Source organism: Pagrus major, chromosome 22, assembly GCF_040436345.1.
Source record: "Pagrus major chromosome 22, Pma_NU_1.0".
In the NCBI taxonomy this organism is placed as follows: Eukaryota; Metazoa; Chordata; class Actinopteri; order Spariformes; family Sparidae; genus Pagrus; species Pagrus major.
The window spans coordinates 1,668,325-1,682,208 of record NC_133236.1 but is presented as its reverse complement, the minus strand read 5'-3'; the positions used below and the strand labels follow the sequence as shown (position 1 = coordinate 1,682,208).

Sequence of the window (13,884 nt, the reverse complement as noted above, 5' to 3'; positions counted from 1 at the left end):
CAATCTACCCAGTCTTCCAACTCTAGTTTGGTCTAAATATATACTTAAATCTGGGGTTGTTAATTCTGTTGACAGGCATTTTTTATTATATTTGTATAAAATCTGTTAATATCCAGACAGTGATCAAAATATAAAATGCTTTGGGAAAAAAAAGGAAAATAATCCATGGTCTGTGTGCAGCCACATGGCTGTAATAACTTCATCCAATCAATTTTAGGGCCTGAAGATATTGTATGGACAGCCTACCCATCTATCAATCTGTCCTTACCTGCCCACCCTGCTCTGACTCCGCCCATCACTCACTGCGCATGACCGAGTCTACACACCGCACTGCTGGAGCTGTGGCGGAGTGAGCTCATTGTTTACCGACAAGAATGGCGGTGAAAGTACAGCCACACTTTTCATTACCAGCTGTACCTACAGCAGCTTGTACTGCCAAACAGAACAAGAAAAGAAAGACTCGAGCTCGAGAAGGCTTCAAACAAAAAGAAGTTGGATAGCTAACGAAGTAAACGAGAGTCAACATTGGAGTGGCTGTTCAACAATGGCGACAACTGATGGAGTTGAAGGCCTGAACACGGACGCCATGGTAGCTTTGTCTCTGTTGGACAGGTAATGACCTGGTTTGTTTTGGTTGGGGGAAATGTATTATTACTCTGCATTATGTAGTCAACATAGCTAACGTTAGCTCCTTGTGTTGCTTTTGTATGTATTAGCCCAACATTAACATCGTTAGCATCGTCAGCTTGTAGCTAACGTTAGCTATCTAGCTATGATAGACTACTGCCGTATGAAACATATTTATATGTAACGTTACCGTTTACACGCAGGCCAACGTTTACAAGTGTGGCGACACGAGGGTTATTACCATGTTATGTACCAAATACCAACAACGCCACCTTGGGTTAGGGCCCAAGGACCCGTACTATAGGTCAATTATTATCTACGAAAGAGGACACTCAGGTTCGTTCACTCAGGGAGGGCAGGAGACGGAGTTCAATGTTCACATATACAAACTTTTATTATTTAAAAGTCCACAAGATTTGGCACTAAATGGAAAAAAGGAGAAAGGAGCCCAACTGGAGAAAGTGGGGGGTTCAGGCTGAGGCTTACCGGCTGGAGGAGGGGTTGTGATAGGGGAGATGACATCCAAAAAGAAAAAGGAGAACACCCCACTCACAGCAAAAAGGTGACGTGCACAAAGAAAATCTTGAACGGGGATCACACAACACACAAGGGGATCACCACCACCCAGGGGAACCACCACCACCAACACCGTCGGCCTTCAGCACTAGGGGAAGAGGAAAACACAATTAGGAGGGCCCACAGTTAAAGAAAAGAAAACAATATTTTATAATTTGTGCCAACAAACTATAGATAATAAACTGAAAAAAAATATTGAATTGATCAAAAATCAACCAACCAAGACAAGAAATCAAGAGTCTCTGGCCAGAGATCAACTCAAGAATTAACCATAACTATTTAAGTTTAACAAATAATAAAGAAAAACTTTAATTGTAATCAACTCTCAAAATAAACAAATTACCCCAACAAAAACAATAAACACCCAAAATACTAGGAAATTACCAAAAGAAAATCAGCCATTAAACAGAAGATAAACAAATAAACAATAACACCAAACCTCAGCGGATTGCCTTTAAAACACGCACACACACACGGTCAGTAGCAGGAAGCAGGTGGACCAAAGGCGGCCGACCGGGTCCAAACCGAGCCGTTGGCGCAGCGGCAGCAACACAGTACAGTGGCCAAACAGCGACCCACACCAAGCCGTCGGAGTAGGCAGCAAGCAGCAAGCAGCAGCAGCAACAACACAGTACAGTGGCCAAACAGCGACCCACACCAAGCCGTCGGAGTAGCGGCAGCAAGCAGCAGCAGCAAGCAGCAGCAGCAACAACACAGTGGCAGAACAGCGGCGAAGCAGCGATAGTGACGTAGCAGTGGCCCAGGTGCCGTGATTGAGCAGCAGCGCTTACTTAGCTTAATTAGCTTTAGCATCCATAACTCCGGTATTAGTCCGGGGATATTAGCGTCCCATCCAAAGAGGGAGAGGGGTGAAGAAAATCACACAGCGGGGGAAGACAGCCACCATGCATGCAGCACACGACCAACAGACTATTAGAGGAAGAGGAGCAGAAGGGGAGTTTAGCACCTAGCTACAGCAATAAACAGAAGTACGTCATAACTCACCAATGCTCCGGTCGGCAGCAGCAAACACACCAAATAATCGCCTCGACCGCAGTGGAAACGCCAGATCTATTAAAGAGTCACGGTTTGATTTACATGGAACACGGACTAATGTACACAAACAGCACGGCAACGTGCGCCTACCTGTGCTCAGATGCTAGTGGCGAGTACCACGACCCGGAAGTGGACGGGCCGAAGAGGCAGGAAGCGAGAGGTCAGGAGGAGGAGCACGGCCTACTTTTATCCCCTCTGTCTGCGTAACGATTGGCTAATGAGCCAGAGGGGCGGTGGTGCAGCAAAATTAAGTTTGATATGGCAATGATGCCTCATATCACTACAATCCACCCCCCCCATGTTCATCGTCGACCCGACGATGCACTTGAAAGATAGCCTCTAAGACCATGGTCTAAAGAAAGCAGACACAGCACTTGACTGAACGGCTGAAGGCCCTTCATGAGCCACCTCATTGGCAGGCCTGGGTAAGTGATGAAGGTTTGAATGTTGACCAGCTGTAGATCGGGTCGTCCGTCGCCTGACAGCTTCATCATTCCCTGGAGGAAGGACTGCCACGGGAGCGGCCCTGACAGTAGGAGGCCATACCATCGAGTGGGCAGGAAGTGCTGAGGGTAAAGGTACTGTACGTAGCACAGCGGTGTCGCTACTCCCAGAAAAGGGAGAGGCCGAAGGAACTGAAAGAGCAGGGGGCAATGGGGCTGTCGAGGCAACGGGTGTCGCCGATGCAAGAGCCGGTTGGACTTCTCCCGCAGCATGACCAGCGGGAGGGAGGATGGTGTCCCTTACCACAGCCATCAAGTCCTCGTCATCAGACGAGCTCGCCAGCGCTGCTGGCCGGCCAAGTGAGATGGGAAGAGGAGCATGGTTGTTGCCTGAAGCAGCCATCCCAACTATGGCTTTAAGCAGTGTTCGGTGTACCCGTTTGACCTTGGCAGGGTCGTCCTCTGGTGCAACTGTATACACCGCACCATTACCAGGGGGAGCTTTAATCACCCGATGCACCACAGGATTCCATCTGTCCTGGATCTTATGACGACCCTTCCAACCAAACTCCTTTAAAAACACTAACTGGCCCTCCACCAGTGGTTCTGACCGGACCGACTGGTCATGATTTTCCTTCCGGCGTTGAGCTGCCTCCTTTAGCCTACCCCGGACGCCTTCAAACGCCACGTGTAACCGGGTCTGATGCTCCCGGACCCAGTCATTCACCGTCCCGTCTACAGGATCCTGCACTCTTCCCAACAAGAAATCAACAGGGAGCCTTGCTTCACGACCAAACATGAGGAAAAAGGGGGATTCCCCAGTGGATTGGTGTGGAGTAGTGTTATAAGCGTACAGTATCTGAGGTAGACAGGAGTGCCAGCAACGCTTTCTAGAGGGAGGCAAAGTGCGCAGCAGATCATGAAGAGTGCGGTTGAAACGCTCGCACTGACCGTTACCTGCCGGATGGTACGGTGTGGTGCGGGATTTCTCGATAGTGTAGAGACAGCACAGCTGCTGAATAAGTACACTTTCGAAGTTGCGACCCTGATCGGAATGAATGCGGGCTGGAACACCAAACTTCGAAAACCACTCCGTGACGAGCACTTGTGCCACAGTAGAGGCGCGCTGGTCACGAGTGGGGATGGCAAGGGTGTATTTGCTAAAAACATCCGTCAGCACCAGGACATTCTCCAGCCCGTTATGGGTGGGTTCAAGCAGGGTGAAATCCATTGCAAGGATTTCATTAGGCTCTGAAGCCAGCAGATGTCCCATAAAGCTATGAGCTGGTGGCCTGGAGTCCTTAGCCACTTGGCACCTCTCACACATTTGACACCAACGCTTCGCATCAGACGACATCCCCGGCCAATAGCACCGCTGCCGGAGCAGTTCCAAAGTTCTGCCCACCCCCTGGTGGCCATGATTTTGGTGGACCTCCATGAGGACTTTGTCCCTCAGAGCAGCTGGCAAAAGCACCTGGAGAACTACTTCCCCCCCGTCGGAGCGAGAGACTTGCCGGTACACCACTCCGGCCCGCTCAATCAATCGCTCCCACTGCTTGAGAAGCACCAAGGCTGATGGAGATAACCGCTTACGTTCGTCATGATTCGGGTATCGTTTCTGCTGCCAAAACACAAGAACTTCCTGGGTCACAGGATCAGCTTGCTGAAGTTCACCAATGTCTGCCGGCAGATGCTGAGGCAGGGCCTGAACAGCAGCCTGACAGGCTCTAGGCCCCCTGACCTGGAGAACCTGTTGCAAGGGCTGAGGAAGTGATGTGCCGGAGACCATCGTCTCAAGATCTAGGGTTCTGGGAGGATGCAAGCGAGACAGAGCATCCGCATTCGTGTTACTCTTGCCCGAACGGTAACGGATCTCAAAATTAAACGACGCAAGTTGGGCTGCCCAACGCTGCTCCAGGGCTCCAAGCTTAGCCGATGTCAGGTGGCTGAGCGGGTTATTGTCTGTGAAGACAATGCATTGGTGGCCTAGCAAGTACTCACGAAATTTATCCGCCATAGCCCATTTTAACGCCAGAAACTCGAGCTTCATGGAGCTATAATTGGCGGGGTTGCGTTCAGTCGGCCTTAAGCTTCGGCTGGCGAAGGCTATGGGCCGCACCTTTCCTTCTCGCTCTTGGGAGAGCACTGCACCCAGGCCTCCATGGCTTGCGTCAACTTCCAAAATAAAAGGAAGGGAAAAGTCAGCATATGCCAGCACGGGTGTGGTGGTAAGCTTAGATTTTAAGGCATCAAAGCTCTGCTGATGTTCCCCTGTCCATTTTTCCACCACTTGTGGTTCAGACCGTCTGGACTTGGACCCCACAAGTTCAGCTACAAGGCGATGTAGAGGGGCAGCCAACTTGGCAAAGCCCTCCACAAAGCGACGATAGTAACTTGCGAACCCGAGAAAGGACCGCAGCGCCAAGATGGTGGTGGGGGGCTGCCAGTTGGCTACCACCTCAACCTTGCTTGGATCGGTGGAAACACCTTCGGTTGAAATGATGTGACCCAAATAACGCACCTCTTGCTGAAAGAACGAACACTTTGACAACTTCGCTTTCAGACCTTCGTGCTGTAACCGCTGCAGGACCACTTCCAGCCTCTTAAGATGTTGTTGGAAGGTGGAGGAGAAGACCACAATGTCATCCAAATACAAAAGCAATGACTGACATTGTTGATCTCCAAAAACCCGCTGCATGAGTCGCTGGAAAGTGCTGGGTGCATTACACAACCCGAAAGGCATGCGGTTCCATTCAAAGAGTCCGAAAGGAGTGCAAAACGCTGTCTTGGGTCGGTCGGCCTCTGCCACCGGGACTTGATTGTACCCGCTGGCTAAATCCATAGTGGAAAACCAGCGGGCTCCTGTGAGGGCATCCAGCGATTCCTCGATCCGAGGAAGAGGAAATGCGTCTTTTCGGGTCTTGTTGTTAAGCTGCCGGTAGTCTACGCACAAGCGCAGGCTACCATCCTTCTTCTTAACTAACACAATTGGTGATGCAAATGGACTGCAGCTTTCCCTGATGACCTGCGCATTAAGCAGCTGGTTGATGTGTTCCTTGACCACTTCGTATTCCGATGGCGGAATACGCCTATAGCGCTGACGTATGGGAGTGTCATCCAAAAGCCGGATTTCATGCGCTATCAGGTTGGTGCACCCCAGGTCGCTGTCGTGGGAGGAAAAGACAGAAGCATATTTCCAAAGAAGAAGTCGGGCTTCCTTCTGTTCGTCAGCTGACAAAACAGATAGGTCAACCGCATCTATTTGGTCTTGCAGCGTAGAAACTACAGCCTGGGATGCAACGGTGGCCAAGAAAGATGGAACCTCCTTAACACCAGAAGGTAAGCTCACCACACCGACCTCACGCAAAGCACCAACCTCTGTACGAGGGTAAAGCAACACATCAGCAGTTCCAACATTTACAACAGGTATGTACACAGTACCTCCCTCAACTCTAACCAGTGCTGGGGATGCAAGCAGCCCAGCAGGAAGGCCCCGATCCAAGGGCTCAAAGAGCACAACAGTCCCAGAGTACTGGGCCGAACAGGTGGTTGGAACAAACTGCATAGTGCCACCAAAGATACGGCAAGCTTTCTTGCCTCGCAGCTTGACCTTGCTAATGACATCTGAAGAAGAAGTCAGAGAGGCTTGATGGCATCTCTGCAATGCCTGCACCACAGACCTTGGTGCTTCAGTGACGGTGGGCAGATTAAACAGGGCAGAGCCATGTTGCCCAAACAAGGTGCTGTAGCATCTTCGTAAAATGTTCATCCCCAAGACACCCGGGGCAGGAAGAGAAGCATCAGCTGGGGGGTCCTTGACCACCAGTAGCCCACACCCTGGCAAAGTCCTACCGCAAAGCTCGACTTCAAGTTCCAAGTAGCCGAGATATGGGATGGGCAATCCATTGGCTGCTTGAAGCTGAAGCCAATGGCAAGACTGAAGTTTGTCTTGGTCCCAAGTCGCGAAATGTTGCCGGAAAAAGCTTTCTCTGATAGTGGACACCATGGACCCAGTGTCCACCAAGCAAGGAACCGTTACTCCCCCCATAACCATGTCCATGTGTGGACAAGCGCTGATTAGCTTAGCCTCTCTCTCATCCCCCAACGTGACAGGTGAGCCCGTAGCAGCTCCCCTCGAACTTTGGCTCCGCAGTTCGACGGGCGCTAGTTTCCCGAATGCTGAGCTGGATCCCGCCGAGAAGAAGCGGTCACTGAAGGTTGAGAAGGGACACGCTCTCCTCTACACTCCCTGGCGAAGTGGCCAGGCTGCTGACATCGCCGGCAGATAACTGGGCCACGGTAAGAAGAAAGGTTACGCTGCCGATTGATCTGCAGCTGAGCAAGAGTGTCGGTGAGATGGTTAAGCTGTTCCTGTTGGAGCTTCAGCATTTGTTTCACCTCCTGCAGCTCCGAAGTCTGGCGTGGACTAGCTACGGAAGGAGCAGTCTGGACACCACACTGCAAGCCCATCAATGAAGGAACTGAGTGGCTTCGGCCCCGCACCCCCCCTGGCAGTCCCTCTCGCTCCCACCTAATTGCCTCTGCCCTAGCATCCAGCAGAGAGACTGTAGGCTGCCTGCGTACTAATTGTTTTAATTCTCGACGGAGGGAACCATCAATGACATTTTCAATAAACTGATCGCGCAACAACACATCTGCATTTGGCATCTCGCTTGGAGCACTTTGTTTCACCGCAGACATCAAACTCATTAACGCGAGGGAGAACTCTTGGAGAGTCTCCCCATCTTGTTGTCGCCTCGAGAAAAACGCCTCCTGTAAGGCAACGTACGAGTCTGCGCGACCATACAACTCTCGCAAAACCACAATAATTTTAGCTGGGTCACCTCTGTCAGCGGTTGAGCGATATTTTATTTCTTCACGCGCATCTCCCTCTAAATGGTCAAAAAGAAAGAACGCTTGATCGTATGTGGACAGGTGGCGAGTCCTCATGCAAGCCTGAGCTTCCTCAATCCACTCCTCTAGCCCTATACCTGATCTACCCCTAAACACTGGGCACTTCCTATCTCGGGGTACAAGGACCAGTCGCTCTGTTACAGGAGCGGTAGAAGTGGACGGTGCTGGAAGAGGTTCAGCAGGAATGGAAGGTGCAGCACTAGGACCAGGCACAGCCACAGCCTGTTCCTGCTGCAATCTATCATTCTCTGCCCTCAACTGTGCCACCAAATCCCTCAACTCTTGTAGCTCTCCCTCCATTACTATACAGTTACGGCTAAACTGAACACTAGAGCCACGACTACCAAAAGAACACAATGGACTCACCGCTGGTTCGACTTAAGCTGCTACTCATTCACACACAAAAAGGCAATCTGCAAAGCAAAAGGACAGAAAGAAAGAAAACATGGAACACACGTCTCCACCTCCACAGAGTTTATCCTGCCGACAACGCCAAGTTTGTGGCGACACGAGGGTTATTACCATGTTATGTACCAAATACCAACAACGCCACCTTGGGTTAGGGCCCAAGGACCCGTACTATAGGTCAATTATTATCTACGAAAGAGGACACTCAGGTTCGTTCACTCAGGGAGGGCAGGAGACGGAGTTCAATGTTCACATATACAAACTTTTATTATTTAAAAGTCCACAAGATTTGGCACTAAATGGAAAAAAGGAGAAAGGAGCCCAACTGGAGAAAGTGGGGGGTTCAGGCTGAGGCTTACCGGCTGGAGGAGGGGTTGTGATAGGGGAGATGACATCCAAAAAGAAAACGGAGAACACCCCACTCACAGCAAAAAGGTGACGTGCACAAAGAAAATCTTGAACGGGGATCACACAACACACAAGGGGATCACCACCACCCAGGGGAACCACCACCACCAACACCGTCGGCCTTCAGCACTAGGGGAAGAGGAAAACACAATTAGGAGGGCCCACAGTTAAAGAAAAGAAAACAATATTTTATAATTTGTGCCAACAAACTATAGATAATAAACTGAAAAAAAATATTGAATTGATCAAAAATCAACCAACCAAGACAAGAAATCAAGAGTCTCTGGCCAGAGATCAACTCAAGAATTAACCATAACTATTTAAGTTTAACAAATAATAAAGAAAAACTTTAATTGTAATCAACTCTCAAAATAAACAAATTACCCCAACAAAAACAATAAACACCCAAAATACTAGGAAATTACCAAAAGAAAATCAGCCATTAAACAGAAGATAAACAAATAAACAATAACACCAAACCTCGGCGGATTGCCTTTAAAACACGCACACACACACGGTCAGTAGCAGGAAGCAGGTGGACCAAAGGCGGCCGACCGGGTCCAAACCGAGCCGTTGGCGCAGCGGCAGCAACACAGTACAGTGGCCAAACAGCGACCCACACCAAGCCGTCGGAGTAGGCAGCAAGCAGCAAGCAGCAGCAGCAACAACACAGTACAGTGGCCAAACAGCGACCCACACCAAGCCGTCGGAGTAGCGGCAGCAAGCAGCAGCAGCAAGCAGCAGCAGCAACAACACAGTGGCAGAACAGCGGCGAAGCAGCGATAGTGACGTAGCAGTGGCCCAGGTGCCGTGATTGAGCAGCAGCGCTTACTTAGCTTAATTAGCTTTAGCATCCATAACTCCGGTATTAGTCCGGGGATATTAGCGTCCCATCCAAAGAGGGAGAGGGGTGAAGAAAATCACACAGCGGGGGAAGACAGCCACCATGCATGCAGCACACGACCAGCAGACTATTAGAGGAAGAGGAGCAGAAGGGGAGTTTAGCACCTAGCTACAGCAATAAACAGAAGTACGTCATAACTCACCAATGCTCTGGTCGGCAGCAGCAAACACACCAAATAATCGCCTCGACCGCAGTGGAAACGCCAGATCTATTAAAGAGTCACGGTTTGATTTACATGGAACACGGACTAATGTACACAAACAGCACGGCAACGTGCGCCTACCTGTGCTCAGATGCTAGTGGCGAGTACCACCACCCGGAAGTGGACGGGCCGAAGAGGCAGGAAGCGAGAGGTCAGGAGGAGGAGCACGGCCTACTTTTATCCCCTCTGTCTGCGTAACGATTGGCTAATGAGCCAGAGGGGCGGTGGTGCAGCAAAATTAAGTTTGATATGGCAATGATGCCTCATATCACTACACAAGTACTGTGGATCTGATCCATATAGCAGTCTTCACACTAGGGGTGGTTAATCAGCCCAATTACCCGATTCGATTCGATTCCGATTATTGAAGTCTCGATTCGATTACAAATTAATTTTTGATTATTAACGATTATCGATTCAATTTTCGATTATTAACGATTATTGATCTTCCATTTAACATCAGTCAGAAAAATTATAAAAAGCTTGATTTTTATGCTACTATGCTACAGTTTAAATAGATTTACTTCGATTACAAAGGCAAACATTTTAATATGTTATTATTATTATATTATTTATTAATTTTAAGCCTTTGACTTACCGAGTAGGGCCTGCTTTTGTTCCAACACATGACTGGCTGTGGTGCTGTGATGAAAGAAGGCAGTGATCCGTCTGACTCTACCCAAGAGTCGGCCTACAGTGGGCAGCTTCAGGGCTCAGTGACAAGCGATGTTGAGCGTGTGAGCGTAACACCGGACATGTAGAAAGTTGCGAAGCTCAGCAGCCAGGCTCATGTTAGAAGCATTGTCGGTGACGAGAACCAGGTCGTGTTTCTCTATTCCCCACTCGTCTGCCATTGCTTTGAGAAACTCACACATATTTGCGCCTGTGTGGCTATCATCCATAGCTCTCGTCTGAAGTACATAGGACATTAGCTTCCATTTACTGCTGACATAATGAGCTGTAACGATCACGTATGAGACTGTAGCTCTGGATGTCCAGGCATCGCACGTTATTGCTACCCTGTGAGCAGAGTTGAGTGACTCTTGCACAGAAAGCTTTGTCTCCTTGTAAAGATTTGGAATCGATTTAAGCGTGAAAAAGCTCCGGGATGGAATAACATATCTTGGCTCCAGACTGTGGACCATGTAGCGGAAGCCTGTGTTTTCCACCACGCTGTATGGTCTCATGTCCTTCGCAATGAAGTAGGATATACACTTGGTGATTTTCTTAGCTCGCTCTGAGCTGGGCGCAAGCTTAGCAACCTCGTGGAGAGTGCGCTGGTTTGGTGGGATGACAGGCTTCAGGCGCTCGTCCTTTGCCCAGGCTGCCTCCCCTGGATGGAAGCGCGACATGTGAGCCCTCATGTTGCTAGTATTGCCGCAGTACTTTAGCTTAGTGTGGCAAAGCTTGCAGACAACGTACGTTCTGTCGACATGTTGTGAAGTCCTCCCATAAAAACCAAAGTGCACCCACACACTTGCTTTAAGGCCAGATGGAGCTGAGTGGATTAGCTGGTTGCCGGTTGTTGCTATTTCTTGCTCCATTTTATCACCTCGCACCCGCACCTCGCTCACCTCGGCTCGGTTAGCACACTTGCTCGCCGGCTCTGTTACACGCTGTCTTGTTATGACAGACAGGTAACAGCTCCGCCTTGCGGTTAAATCAGGTATGACAGCCAGTAAGAGGAGGACTCCGGTTTGTAATACAAAAAAAAAATGTAAATAATCGATCTTTGGAAATTTAATAATCGACTCATAATCATCAATATTATAATCGCGATTAATCAATAATTGATTTTTTTCACCACCCCTAGTTCACACATGCACAGCTACCCTGGGCTGTTTGGACATTAGCCAGACGAGCTGTATGTGAGAGGCAGACTAATTCTTGTGTGCTACTTGTGTGAAGGGCCAAGTCCACTGTTCAGAGGTCCTGGGAAGATTAGATATATCTGTGAATACAGTTTGCATTGTAGTTGTAAGCAGATGTCATTAGATGGTTCATTCATATAGACTTTGAACTGGACGTTTTAGAGATGTGCTGATGAACTTCCAGCCTTCAAAGTGTCAGTTCACAGCAGAACCATGACCTGCTGTTTCCACTATTTCTGCAGTCTCTCTCTGGCAGGTGAGTGTAACTTGATGCTGATAGCAACATGGATCAGACCACTGTTATTCATATAATATGTATCTTTGATGGATACATTTCATATATGCATGTGTACTTCATTCATATTAGGTTGGTTTGCTTTATGTGCATGAATGTGCTCCATAGCAGGGATACAAAACCCATTCGCTGCACCAGGAAAACACTTCAAGTACTGGTCCTAACAGTACAAGAAAGAAGACTTTGCATTTCGATTCATGATCTGACTGTCAGCCGACCACAGTAGAATGTGGGAAACGCTAACCATAATTTGCTGCACACAATGCACCTACCACTCCCTTCAAATAATCGCTTGCCACTAGGGCTGTAACGATACACGTATCGAAACTGAAATCGCGACACTCAGATCCACGAACCTGTCTCGCGGTGTGAGAAGGCAGAATCACGACACAACTTCCAGCCCTATGAGCTATCAGTGCTACCAAACGGCGTGTCATGTGACCACCCTCCAATCATGAGACGCTAAACTTTTTGCAAGCAGCTGCTTGGCTGGGTGACGAAGTTGGCTACAAGAAGATGGCTAATGCCGGTAACCCTGAAATTGTGGACCCTCCGAGCTCATTTAGGTCAGCAGTGTGGCAACATTTCGGCTATCCGGTTGAGATTAAGGATGGCAGTCGTGTTGTGGACAAAACCCAAACCATTTGCCGTAAGTGTTTTAAGAAGCTTCCTCAAGTGACAGGCAACACGTCAAATATGCAAATGCATATCTTAAGGCACCATCCCGACATCAATTTAAGAGCAAAGAAACCCCAACAACAACAACAGTCTACTCTCCCTAATTTATTTCAAGCTAAATTGCCAGCCAATTCGGACCGGGCTCAAAAGATAACGAGGGCAGTTGCAACATTCATGGCTCTGGACATGCGCCCCTTTCCAATGGTGGAAAATGATGGGTTCAAGTTTTTACTTAGTGTGCTCGAGCCCCATTATGAACTGCCAAGCCGGGCGCATTTCTCACAAAATGTGCTCCCAACCCTTTTCAATGAAACCAAATCGAAAATAGAAGAGGAATTGAGCAGTGCCGACTCCATAGCCATCACCACAGATGGATGGACGTCCCGTGCCACAGACAGCTACTTAACCATAACGGCACACTATGTTAATAACAATTGGCTAATTGCAAACCCCGTCCTCCAAACACGTGCGGTGTTTGAGAGCCATACAAGCGACCATTTATCGGGGATACTTAAAGAGGCTGTGGCAGAGTGGAAGATCAGCAGATCAGACGTCCCCGTTCCCGTGACAACAGACAATGCCAGGAATATTGCCAATGCTGTCGGAGCGGCCGGATTTTCACCGCATATTCGATGCTTTGCTCACATTGTCAATCTGGCTGCGCAGAGAGGGATGGGCGTTCAAGAGATGTCCCGACTCCTCGGTAGAGTGAGGAAAGTGGTCACGTTTTTCCACCGCAGCACAACAGCTGCAGCTGTATTGAAAGAGAAACAGGAGATGCTACAGCTGCCCTCACACAAGCTGGTCCAGGATGTCGCTACCAGGTGGAACTCGAGCCACGACATGCTAGAGCGCTATCTTGAGCAGCAGGCGGCTGTTTTCTCGGCATTAACAGATAAGAGTGTTAAGAAGAACATTAAAGACATCGTCACTCTGTCTGATAATTATGTGAAACTAGCTGAGGACGTGGTACAGGTTCTTAAACCCCTTAAAACCGTGACGACCCTCATGAGCACTGAGCAGATGCCAACTATTTCAATGATCATGCCATTGAAACAAAGAATCCTGGCCTCCATGAAGCCCAGTGGCTCTGACTCAAAAGTTGTGAAAGACATCAAAGCTGCCATTGCACATGACTTCGAAGACAGATACCCTGATACAGATAGGGCACTAATTCAGTTTCTTCATGTGAGCACTGCACTTGACCCCCGTTTCAAATCGTTACCTTTCCTGGATGGGACCACCCAAGATGCAATCTTCAAGAGCCTGACTGAGAGTATTCTGTAAGACTGTTCACAGACTGTTCAGGTATTTGACTGTGTTAATATTAATAGGGTTAATTTCAATAAAGTTCTGTGTAAATCAGTTAGGCCTATTTAATTAAAGTCGGCATTTTGGATCATAAAGGCTTAACTTTAGCTCTACTGGATTTCATATTTTTGAACCTTAATTTTATCTAACATTATGTTGTTATGGGTTTTGTCTTTGTTAGGCCCAGACTT

At 48.7% G+C, this 13,884-nt stretch overlaps 1 long non-coding RNA gene across 2 annotated transcripts; it reads right to left on the bottom strand.

Annotated features, from left to right (window-relative positions):
• Positions 1 to 995: 995 nt before the first annotated feature.
• On the bottom strand, positions 996 to 9,250 carry LOC141017631 (uncharacterized). 2 transcript variants are annotated; one of them, XR_012180664.1, is made up of 3 exons: positions 8,384 to 9,250; positions 2,209 to 2,274; positions 996 to 1,291 (listed from the first exon to the last, which is right to left on the bottom strand). It is a non-coding gene; the product is annotated as an uncharacterized lncRNA (long non-coding RNA). The 2 variants fall into 2 exon arrangements; XR_012180663.1 differs by lacking the exon at positions 8,384 to 9,250 and having other exon boundaries at positions 2,209 to 2,791.
• Positions 9,251 to 13,884: the final 4,634 nt, after the last annotated feature.